Source organism: Oryx dammah, unplaced genomic scaffold, assembly GCF_014754425.2.
Source record: "Oryx dammah isolate SB20612 unplaced genomic scaffold, SCBI_Odam_1.1 HiC_scaffold_20, whole genome shotgun sequence".
NCBI lineage: Eukaryota > Metazoa > Chordata > Mammalia > Artiodactyla > Bovidae > Oryx > Oryx dammah.
Genome location: NW_024070204.1, coordinates 70,110,540 through 70,123,251, shown reverse-complemented (window position 1 = coordinate 70,123,251; position 12,712 = coordinate 70,110,540). Strand labels below are relative to the sequence as shown.

Below are 12,712 nucleotides of genomic sequence, written 5' to 3'. Positions count from 1 at the left end.
TCAATAATGTGAGCTCATTTGAAAGTCAGTATCGTGCACTAAAAGTGGAATTATATCTGTGCTCTGATTCCGCAGTCTGTAAGGGATCTTCATTTATCTGTCTGAGATTCTTATACAGAGAGAAGGCTTCCCCGTGTCTGTGTGTGCTGTTGACGGATATGTGCATTTGCTTTTGAAATAAAAGGGGGAATGGAGAAGGAGATATAAAGGAAGGAGATGATTGGGCCATGATATTAATAACATGGATGACGCAGCCTTTCTTTCTCTATTGCTACCATTGATTTTCATTTTTTAAAAATTATTAAAGTTAGGTCTTTCTGATCTGTGGCTTAGTTCCGTTCAGTCGCTCAGTTGTGTCCGACTCTTTGCGACCCCATGAATCGCAGCACGCCAGGCCTCTCTGTTCATCACCAACTCCCGGAGTTCACTCAGACTCACGTCCATTGAGTCAGTGATGCCATCCAGCCATCTCATCCTCGGTCGTCCCCTTCTCCTCCTGCCCCCAATTCCTCCCAACATCAAAGTCTTCTCCAATGAGTCAACTCTTCGCATGAGGTGGCCAAAGTACTGGAGTTTCAGCTTTAGCATCAGTCCTTCCAAAGAAATCCCAGGGTTGATCTCCTTCAGAATGGACTGGTTGGATCTCCTTGCAGTCCAAGGGATTCTCAAGAGTCTTCCCCAACACCACAGTTCAAAAGCATCAATTCTTCGGCACTCAGCTTTTTTCACAGTCCAACTCTCACATCCATACACGACCACTGGAAAAACCATAGCCTTGACTAGACGGACCTTTGTTGGCAAAGTAATGTCTCTGCTTTTGAATATGCTATCTAGGTTGGTCATAACTTTCCTTCCAAGGAGTAAGCGTCTTTTAATTTCATGGCTGCAATCACCATCTGCAGTGATTTTGGAGCCCAAACAAATAAAGTCTGACACTGTTTCCACTGTTTCCCCATCTATTTCCTGTGAAGAGATGGGTCCAGATGCCATGATCTTCGTTTTCTGAATGTTGAGCTTTCAGCCAACTTTTTCACTCTCCTCTTTCACTTTCATCAAGAGGCTTTTTAGTTCCTCTTCACTTTCTGCCATAAGGGTGATGTCATCTGCATATAGCTCAGAGTTTCCTAAATTCCAAATTCAATGAAATTGAGGTGGAGGGGATCAGTCCTTGGCTACCCTTACCCTTTTACCCTTTAGAAATGCAGTTTTCTCCCTTAGACAGAGCATCCTGACCTCTCAAAGTCAAGATGCTTCCTCCCCACTGAGAGAAATGTTGGCGTGTATATTTTAATCAAAAGCTAGTCCAGAGCCCTAGACATGCCAATGAGAGGCCAAACTATCAGCTCCCGAGCTGAACCCTCCACTTCACCAACAATGGAGAGGACTCTGGGCTATACAACAGGCAGCGCTGATCAAGACAAATCCAGACTTCCAAGCAGGCTACATCACCACAAGCAGGGTGAGGAGAATTAGAGAGGGAATGATGCAAAGAAAGGAACATCATGAATAAAACATGAAAATATTATTCTAAACTATGAATCAAAAACTCAGGCCCAGCACACCACATTCAGGCAAGGAGCATGAAATTTACTTAAACTTCTCCATTTCTGTTTGGTTTGGACAGTACTGTGTTATCATAGTTTTGCTGTTGTTAATACTGTGTCAACACTTTCATTACAAGTTTAGGCTCCAGGATTTGTAAATGGACTGCAAACTTTACAAATGGAAACTGATGCTCAAATTCAGGATCCCTAGGACAGCCAGAAGAAAGTCACCATTACAGACTTTTGTGTATGTGTATAATTCAAAATTAGGCTAGAATTTGGGACATCAAATTAAAATGCTATTTGTCCCCTGGAGGGATTCCCAAGAGGTAGTTGAAAATGAGAGATGATTAGGCCCTTCAGAGAGGTTTCAGTTGATACTGAATGTGAGTCAAGAACAAACAGGTCAAGATTATGAGATAGGGGTACAGGACCATCATTTAGGCAATTGGAGAATGTGTGCCTGGGGTCTTCTCATGTCAACAAGGCTGATATATTTCTATATGCAGTGTGATATGTCCCTGACGTGTTCAAGTCCCCTGAGAGTTTCTAGCCCTAGATAAGGAGGAGCAGGTCCAGAGGTATGGGTGAAGGTTGGCCTCTGATTGTCATCTTCAGGAAAGGGCTATATTGCCACCAGACATCACGGTCTCTACAAGCACCCCTGGCTTTGTCCACCCTGGCCAAGCCTGGCCAACTCCTCTGCCTGCCGCGGGGTGCTGAGAACAGCACATGTTCTTCTGCAGAAAGTTTCCAACTGTGCAGGTGGGTCCCGGCCAAGGAAGCCTGCGAGGAGCCAGGTGGCGAAGGGCCCGTGCTCAGACCCTCCGGGCAGAGATGAGACACATCTGCATTCTGGACTCAGCATCCCAACAACCAGCGCGCAGTGGTGACACACACAGTGGGTGCTCAGCGGATGCTTGAACTGTCTCTGGTAAAACAGTCTTTTCTCCGCCTGGGAACTGAGCAGGAATGTCCCCAGTAGGGAACTGACCATGTGCCAGGATCAGCCTGGGAGTTTGTTTGATTTTTCTATCTTCCCACAGATGGACCAAGGCTTTTGGCTTTGCAAGAACTCAGCCTCTTCTTGCCATCAGCTGTTTCATGCTCACCAGCTCACCAGCGGAGCGAAGACTCATGAGGCCTCCCAAGTCCTTACCCATGGAGCCCTCTCTCCCTGCATTCTCCCTTTTCCTTTAGCAATTCAGTTGGCCCTCAGGGTCCCAACCATCACCAGGGTCCAGCGCTTTTCATCACAGGTTGGTCTGACTTCCTCCAAGGGTGGCTTTTCCCATCCTGACCCATGGCCTCACTCTCAAATCTTAACCCTTTCCATACATCCTCGGAAAAGCATCTTGGAACCCCCACTAAGTAGGCCAGCAAAAACCTTTACATTCGAACCAAAGAAAATACTAAATCCATGAAGTCACTTAAGCCACGCTTCCAAAGAGAGGGAAACTCAAAATGTTTTATACAGCAACCTATAAGAAACTCATTTTGTGGGATGTTTCACATTCCAGCCCATGCTTATTCCCCCATATATTCCTGCCAGTAATATCAACCAGATGTGGCAAAGAAGTCTGTGCAGAATTGTAAAAATTACAAGCATATTCTGTAATTCCAAAGCATTGTAAAGTCACAGCTTGGTTTTCTTTCTTAAAAAAAAAAAGAAATGTAAAAACTTTCCAAGCTGGCAGAATGTACTCAAATGCAAGTATTGCCTGATCACCTTAGAAGATTCTCCTGCTGGCCCAAAGGGCTAAAGAACTGGAAAACATAAAACCTCACTCTATCTCTGATAAATTGTAGGGAACTTAGAAAGGTACTTGCAAACATGCATTTAAGTCTATAAATTCTTCTCTTTTAATGTTTCAAGTCTTAATATCCTAGATCGCAGATAAAAGCATAGGTTCATTTATGCTCATATGAGCATAAAAGTACCAACCCTGAGTTTGAAAGCTTCAGAGTTCCATGGCTGCTCTCTTACTCTCCCCTCCCCCACCACCCACCTATTGTCTTTTTCAAGATGTATTTCAGCACCAGCAGCACAAAAAACAGAAAAATACATAGAACTGGGGGTCAGAATCACCTGTGTTTATTCCTGGTCAGTTTCATCTGTCCAGTGGGTACAAACACACCTGCCTTGAAGGAGGGCAAAGGATGGCAAATGCAGAAGGTGTGCAGCGCACAATAGCTGCTTATGAAATGTTTGGTGCCTTCGCTACTCCCCACCCTACAAAATAACAGGGCTGTACTAGATCAGTGTTTCCCAAAATATGCCCCATGGGCGGGTGACCTACACCAAAATCATCTACTTACAGAGTCAAATCCTTAGGTTCGTTCCAGATCCAATGAACAAGAGTCCTTGGGGACATGGCCCGGGAATCAACATTTTAACTAGGACCTCGAAGGGTTTTTTTTCTATAGGCCAATCTAAGAACCACTGCAGTCTGGACCCTTGCTCTGCAAAGCGTGGTCAAGCAGAAATGCCGAGTCCTAGTTCCCGCCCCAGAGCTGCAGAACCAGAGTCCACATTTTAACCAGATTCCCAGGTATTCAGATATGCAGTCAAGGTTGAAAAATGCTGGTCTAGATAACTTTTACTTCTAGCCCTTTTATTCGATAGGATGAGTCTATAAGGCAATTCAAAGTATTATTCTTACAATCAACTGTGTGAACAAGGCCAAAGGCTTCTGTGCTCAGTTGGATAAAGTCTCAGTGAAGGGAGAATAGAAGCCTTGCCTGACTTCTCTCCCTCGCTCCAGCTTCAGGCACTACAGTGAGTGCGACTCACACAAAACAGAAACCCCAAGAGTGCCAGGGTACCCACTGCAATCCATTATCTGTCCACATGCAGACTAAAGCTAAACCCGTCTTCAAGCATGTGATGAAGCCTGTCATAAAGCGGGAGGAAGGCTGGCCTTGCCGTAGCGCTTGGGGGTTGGGGGCATGTTGGAGGAGGAAGCAGAGTTCCAGTGGGCGAGGATTCTTTCCCTGAGACTGAGGTAGCCATGCCCCTGGAAAAAGTGACCCCATGTCTGCAATGGTGAGGCTGGTCTCACCGTCTGCCCCTGGTCTCTGAAGGCTGGGCCAGCCCAGAAGCGGGACAGCTCTCCTGGATCCTGCTCCAGGCAGGCAGTCTCTGAAGCCCCCATCCCCCCTCCCCCGATGGATTGGCTTTCCCCTCATCCTATTACCATTTTACCACATCAGATAACAACTCTGCTGGAAAACTGAGTAGTATGGTTTTTGTTTTCTCCACTGGTTTTTCACTTTTATAGCACCGTTTCACATGAATGCAGAGTTTTATGGAGACACACATTGCATGTACTTATGTTTTAAAGGTTAGTGCAGAATTGGAAGACTCAGGTGGCTGCGAAAGGATCTCCGAGAAGCAGAAGGTAGGGGTACAGGGTTCCAGTCATCCAACAAGTCTGGGCTCACGTAGGGCTTCAAAGATATAAAAGAACTGCAGCACTAGCTGAGCTTCTATAAGGCGGTGCTGGCACTTCAGTTACTAACTTCTTACAACTCTAGGATGGGAATTGTGGTGAGGATGTGCACTCTGGGCTCGGGCAAGCCTGAGTTCGAATTTTAGCTTTGCCAGTGACCTTGAGCAAGCTGTCTAAATCTCTAGGACTCTGTCTGATTATCTCTAAACAGGGATGATGGAGTATCTAACCTCCTAAACCTGAGAACGGTGGTGCTTTAATCGCTAAGTTGTGTCTGACTCTCGGACACGGCTGAGCGACTTCACCTTCACTTTTCATTTTCCTGCCCTGGAGAAGGAAATGGCAACCCACTCCAGTGTTCTTGCCTGGAGAATCCCACGGACGGCGGAGCCTGGCGGGCTGCCGTCTATGGGGTCGCAGAGTTGGACACGACTGAAGCGACTTAGCAGCAGCAGCAGCAGCAGCAGAGTCTGACTCTTGAGACCGCAAGGGCTGTACCCTGCCAGGCTCCTCTGTCCATTCTCCAGGCAAGAGTACTAGAGAGGGCTGCCATTGCCTTCTCCAGGGGACCTTCCACATGGAAGGACTGGATCTTGCATTGCAACCAGATTCTTTACCGACTGAGCCACCAGGAAGAGAAGCTACCTGAAAGCAGACCGCAGAGTGGCTGATTCACGGGAAACACGCAGAAAACACTTGGGATCTATCACGTGCTCATGTGTTCAAGTTCCTGCCGCCAGTACTTCAAAATGTAACTCTGTTTGGAGACTGGGTCTTTAATGAGTTCACTAAGTTAAGCGCGGCCATCAGGGTGGGCCCTAACACAACGTGCCGAGTGTCCTTGTGACAAGAGGATGGGACAGCATGGGCGAGTGTGAACAGGGCAACCGCAGCAGAAGGACAAGAAGACCATCAGCTGCAAGGCAAGGGCAGAGGCCTCCGGAAGGCAGCCCTGCCAGCACTCAGATCTGAAACTTCCAGGCTGTAAGCTGTGAGGAAACAGATTCCTGTTATCTAAGCCATCTGGTCTGAGGTACTTCATCGTCACAGCCCCAGCAAACTAAGACAGGAGCTCTGACTAGTATCCCTGTTGTCTAGCTAATCAGCCAGAGACTGAGAAAGTTGAGGTCACTTGCCCAGGGTCAGTCAGCAGAGGGTGGGAGATCCAAACCCAGGTCTGGGCAGTTCCCTGGCTTTTTCCTCCACTATTGGACTGCTTCAAAGAAATCCCACACGCCACAGCTAAGACCCCAAGCAGTCAGATAAATAAATATTTAAAGAAGAAAAAAAAAAGAAACATTAGATCACTTAGCAAAGCACAGATGCAGAAATGCAGCTTCTGGTTTGTTTGGGGATATGGGACATGGGGCTTCCAAGGTGGTACGGTGGAACCCACCTGCCAATGCAGGAGACGCAAGAGAAGCGGGTTCAGTCCCTGGGTAGGGAAGATCCCCTGGAGGAGAGCTTGGCAAACCATTCCAGTATTCTTGCCGGGAGAATCCCACGGTCAGAGGAGCCTGGTGGACTGCAGTCCATGGGGTCACAGGGAGCTGGGCATGACTGGGCATGCACACAGCATGGACGCTCATGGCTGCGTGACTGGGGCAGAAAATGCTAATATGAAGGAGAGGTACCGGCAAGCAGAAAATGACAGTTGAGGGGATGGCTCGCTCACTGCAAGTAAGTTCCTTGAAAACTGAGGTCTCACAACTCTGGGAGGGGGGCAGCAGCCCAGTGACCTGGGGCTAAGTTGGCTGTCCACGTTTCAGATTGTTTTCAGCTGCCTGGCAATCAACTTCCCGAGTCTCTTGGAACTCCACTGACCCAAGTGAGCGACAGCAGTTTAACCCCAGCGGCATTTTTTTTAAATCCGCCAAATACCTTGCAGGACTGTTTGGAGAATAACTGGGGGCCTCTGTCCTGCTGCTAGTAAAGCTGCTTCTTCAGTCAGGCTTTAAACCACTATCAACTATGTAACAAACTCTTCTGCCATGAATCCACGAGACCTGGGCCAGAAGGACCCCAGGGGTCTGCTCAGCCTCAGCTGGCAAAGTCAAACTCTTAAAAAGCAGTTGCGAAACTCCATGTCCCTCTCATCCTCTTCAAAGCTCCCTAATCTGGGGAAAGGCAAACAGCTTTTAATTACTGTTTTCATCTTGTCTTTTGCCTTTGAAGGAATTTCTGGCAACATTAACCACTTAACTTCCAAATAACCAGAAACTTTTCACTCTTTCCCCCAGTGTATAGGTAAAAGAGAAAGCTGGAAGGAGAGGCATGAAAGGAGAAATCAGGAACCTACAGACCATGTAACAGGCTGTGCTCCATCCCAACCTCTCTGAATCAGGCCCAGAGAGGTGAAGTAGCATGCCTAAGGTCACACAGCTTGCGGGTGGCAGAGCCAGTGCGAAGGTCGGGATCGTCCCACTCCTGGTACCTCCCTCAACTCTCCTCTATTTCAGAGCCTAAACGCTTTGCCAGGTTCTCAGATGTTGACATCAGAGATGCCGAAGCCCCAGCATTTGCATCATTCCTATCAGCTAGCTGGCAAAAGCTAACCATGGCCATTTTCACTGAGCACTTTCTGTGCGCTATATTCAATGCTAAAGGTTGTCCCTGGGCTGTTTCCAAGCATATTACAAACCCCTGGAGAAGCAGGTTCTATTATAGTCTATTTTACTGATCAGCAACATGGGACCAGAGAGGTTAAGTATTAATAATTTGCCCATAGTCTCATAACAAGTAATTGGCAGCTCTTTAACACTTTTCCTTCACTGCCATCTCTTAAGATCAGCTCTGGGTCAGGAGTGAGAGAAGAGAAAGAGCAGAAATACAGCTCTGACACCTGAAAATCTTATAATCTACCTCAGGATTCAGTCAGTTCAGTCGCTCAGTTGTGTCCGACTCTTTGTGACCCCATGGACTGCAACACACCAGGCCTCCCTGTCCATCACCAACTCCCAGAGTTTACTCAAACTCATGCCCATTGAGTTGGTGATGCCATCCAACCACCTCATCCTCTGTTGTCCCCTTCTCCTCCTGCCCTCAATCTTTCCCAGCATCAGGGTCCTTTCCAAAGAGTCAGTTCTTTGCATCAGGTGGCCAAAGTATTGGAGTTTCAGCTTCAGCATCAGCCCTTCCAATGAATATTCAGGACTGATTTCCTTTAGGATGGACTGGCTGGATCTCCTTGCCGTCCAAGGGACTCTCAAGCTGCAGTTTCCCCCTCAGTCAGTCTCTCTCATCAGGAAGCTTCCATAAGCCTCTTATCCTCCTCCATCAAAGGGCAGACAGACTGAAAACCTCAGGATTAGAGTGAGATAATATTTACTGAGTGCCCAAGGTAGGACAGAGACCTTGCTGGGTATTCTACAGACCACAGTGGTATGACCTAAGCCTCGGGGCTCTTCTGCACGCCAGGATGCTGTGGCTCATGCTCTGTGTACTGAAGGGCAGAGTCAGAGCATAGACACACATGCCCCAGGGAATCCGACGGTGCTGCCTCTGAGGGTGCGGGTGACCAGCCAAGGTCTGATGAAAACTCTCATTTTTAGCATACCTTCAGCTCCCCACAATAGTTAGCACAGCAGTGTAGCATGACAGAAATACTCTGCAGCAACTTACGTGCGCTCTGTTCCCCATTCCAGTGTATCCTGGTTGTGCAACTAAACAGAGAATACTTAGGTAGATCAGATAATTCTTCTGAGCTTTAGAAGTAGATCTAATAATGATTCTCTTTGCAGAATTGCTGTGAAGGCTGAAATCTGAACACTGAGGCAGAATCAAAAGAGCTGCTGCTGCTTAGAAATATGAGATATACAGACAAGTAGTTTAAAATCCGAGCCTTAGTTTCCTCATCTATAAAATGGGCGTATTGAGGCAGAGAGCTAATTGTAGGAGAATGAACGCACAGTCTTCGGAGTCAGATTACCCACATTTGGTTCCTGGCTCAGTCACTGAGCAACTGCACGATGCTGGCAAGTTCTTGGACTTCTCTGAGCCCCAGTTTCACATCTGTGGAAAAGTAGTCATGGCCCCTACCCCCACACTGTCATTAAGCGCATCAAACGAGTTAGAGGTAAAGCACTCAGAAGAGCACCTGGGACTCAGCGCTTGCTACTGTCATTACCTTGAAGTGTTATTGTGAAGATCCAAGCCATTCAATGGAAGCACAGGAAACTGCACAGACTAGATGCTCAATAAACTTGTAGACATTGGCTGTGTTTAAGTTCGGGGGTCTCTCGCTCCGTCTTCTGATAACAGAATTATTCTTTTCTTTGGGAAATCCATTCCCAGGACCCACACACCATCATCGCCAAAAAACTGGTTAATCGGAGGACACGGTCTCACCAGCCACAGTCACCTGCTCAGAGTCGGAGGTGTGACCAAGGTAAGCAACTGACTCTCAGTTCCTTTTTGCATGGCTGTCGTCAATGACACCCTCTCCACCCTGGTTGCTAGGTTACTTCCCTCTGAGTCTCCTGCTGCTGTCTCCATCCCGTGCACACTTCCAAGGGCTGGAGAGCGTGAGATAAGTCCTGATGACACCACTACGCCCCTGGATCCAGCGATTTCTAAACCCAGGCACAGCGGCTTCCCTGGCAGCTCAGTGGTAAAGAGTCTGCCTGCCAGTGCAGAAGACACGGGTTTGAACCCTGACTGGGAAGATCCCACATGACCCACAGCAACTAAGCCTGTGTGCCACAACTATTGAGCCTGCGCTCTAGAGACTGCGAGCCAAGACGACCGAGACCCGCATGCCCTAGATCCTATGCGCCACAACAAAAACATCCACTGCAGTGAGGAGCCTGCACACTGCAACAAGAGCGTAGCGCCTACTTGCCGCAACTAAAGAAAAGCCTGGTCAGCAATGAAGATCCAGCACAACCAAAAATAAACAAATAGAATTACTCAAGAAAATAAAAATAATAAATAAAGCCAACCACAGCAACCACTGGCCTTCTCACACACGTGAACTGATGCACTTGCCCTTTGGTTAGACTGATCTTAGTCACACTTCTGTCACTCTCGCTGCTGCTGCTGCCAAGGCGCTTCGGGCGTGTCCGACTCTGGGCGACCCCATAGACGGCAGCCCACCAGGCTCCGCCGTCCCTGGGATTCTCCAGGCAAGGACACTGGAGTGGGTTGCCATTTCCTTCTCCAATGCATGAAAGAGAAAAGTGAAAGTGAAGTCGCTCAGTCGTGTCTGACTCAGCGACCCCATGGACTGCAGCCTTCCAGGCTCCTCCATCCATGGGATTTTCCAGGCAAGAGTACTGGAGTGGGGCGCCATCACCTTCTCTGCTTCTGTCACTAGTTAGTAGCAATATTATAATAATGTCGGTTCCCAAAGAATATCATTTCCCTTCCCATCACTACATGTCTTAAAATATGACCACAGCTTTTCCAAAAGGTGTTTTTCAGATAATCATTGAATACGAAGCAGTTTTTGTCTACAGATCTAGTAAGAGAAGGTGTGTTAGAAGTGCTGCTTAAACCTCATGGCAGGCTGTAGAGGAGACAGCCACCCAGCAGCCCCATTTAGCATTCCTTGGAAAATGGCTTGCTGCATCTATTGAGATTCAGTGCTCTTTTAAAACAGAGCCTGTGGCATATGTATACACACTCATGATTGCACATTTATTGATTTCTAATTTGCACCCTGCTTATTTCCAAAAAGGCCCTGGAGTGGCTGACAAAATAAGACAAAGACACAAGAGGGCCATTAAGAAAAATCAAAGACCAAGCCCAGAGAGAAAAAGGGATTGCTGATTATAGCCAAAACCCAGGTTAATAAAGCTGCTTCAATGAAAAATATATACATTTAGCTCTCAGCTCTTTGGCAGCTATTCAGAGTGTGTCCTGACGGGATGGGTACAGGTCATCCTTCATGTCTGAAGCTCAACACCCAGCACAGAGCCCAGGCACCTGGGAGAAGCTTCCTGAATGAATGATGGATAAAAGGAATGGACCTTTCCAACCACTGCTCTCTGGCTTGAAGCAAAAGCTCCATGCAACAGATCACAGTTCTCATGGCAGCTCCTCGTCTCTTCAAGTCTCCCATAAAAGGAGATTAGCAACAAGTTGTGAGGACGGGAACTGCAGGAGTAACAATAGTTATCTATGCTGACTATGTGTGCAGAGCACTTTAAACCCTAGAAAATGCAGGCACAGCGTAATCTCTTTGGGTGCAGACAGCTCCTTGGGGAGGTGCGTGAACGGAAGAGGGGGCCTCTCATCATTTGCTGATGAGGACACTTAGGCACAGACGACAAAGTGGCTCTCCTGACCTCTCTCAGTCAGAAAGCGGCCATGAGGCCGCCACACCGGACTCCCCACGCCCCTGTGCTGCCTGCCTGGGCCTGCACCCTGCATCTCAGAGACCTGTTACCAGAGCCTGAAACGCCTCCTCTGCCCAGATCAAGATCGGCTCCACCTAAAATGGGCATCTGCTGATGTCTGTGCGGAGCAGAAACCAGACCCCTCCCCCAACCTCCTGCAGCAGCGGGACCCTCAGACCCCACCTGCTCAAAGCTGCCTGGCAGCCCAGCCCCACAGGCACCTTCTGTTTGCTGGAAAGTGATGCTGAGAGTCCAGGTGAACCGCATACATTTTGCATGGTTTAGTTAAAAGCAGGCTGAAAGGCACAAGGTAGTGCTGGGTGGAGAGATGGCTATTAAGTGAGTGTTTAAGGAAAGAACTCTCCAGGGAAGAGGAGGGGAAAAGCCAGAATGGTTTCCCCATCTGCCCATTTGGTACTGCTTATTCAGCTCTGCCAGATACACACTGCACTTCATCCACCCTCACATCCATCAAGGTGGATGAAGTGGAAGAGTGGAAAGGGAGGCGTACTCTTTCCCACATTTAGTACAGTCAGTCGGGTGGACTGAGCAAGAGAAAGGGAGTACCAGCCAGAGAAGATTGTGAGGAAGTCCAGGTGCACCCAAGAGAAGGCAAGCGAGACCACCGCAGCACCAAGAGACTGACTATAGTCTCTCGCTGTGTGTACAGACAGAGATACAATTTCCTAATTCAGAACTCATTCTTAAGTGCACATGCGAACATGTGTTTCATATTTTCCAATTTATCCTGGAGCCTACATGCACCAGTGGGCCGCATGTGGAGGTATTAAACATGGCCGTTGGACTGGGAATGGTGGCCACCATGCAGAAGCCTCTCAGTAATGTCACAGTCCTCCCAGCCACGTTGTAAATCTCGCTGCCTGATTGCTAAGCAGCCAGACACTTGTTGCTCCAACCAGAAAGTTAAGCCTTGGGCAAGCAATTCACCCCATAACATACACTAGTCACCGCCAGTAGGACTTTCAGATACAGTCATGAAGCTGTTCACTGTCGGCAATCAGCACTTGCCTAACACCCCCAGTTCGTGAATCATACTCTCCATCCGGATGTGTTTCTCCAGTTCTTGAGTATCCAAACTCTCATGCTGAATAAATACACAAAGACATCTCCAAGTCTCACCACTTCATTATATCCTAGACCATCCCAAAGAGAAAGCAAAGTTCAAGGTGTTTCTTCCTTTCCCACACAAATCACAGACCTCCAGATCCAGAGTTCTCGGACTGGCAGTGGGAGGAAGCAGGCACAGAGCAGGAACCCTTCTAGCCAGCAAGGAGGTGAGGTTGACAGGTTTAATCCAAACCACTACCCTCCGAGACTGTCTTGTGTGAACCAGCTCACCTGCAAGCCCCCCCTCAGG

The 12,712-nt window shown here is 48.0% G+C and overlaps 1 protein-coding gene across 1 annotated transcript in view; it reads right to left on the bottom strand.

Annotated features, from left to right (window-relative positions):
• Positions 1 to 12,712, bottom strand: part of SLIT3 (slit guidance ligand 3) — a 729,977-nt gene that overhangs the window by 586,664 nt on the left and 130,601 nt on the right. The gene's annotated exons all lie outside the window — the stretch shown is intronic.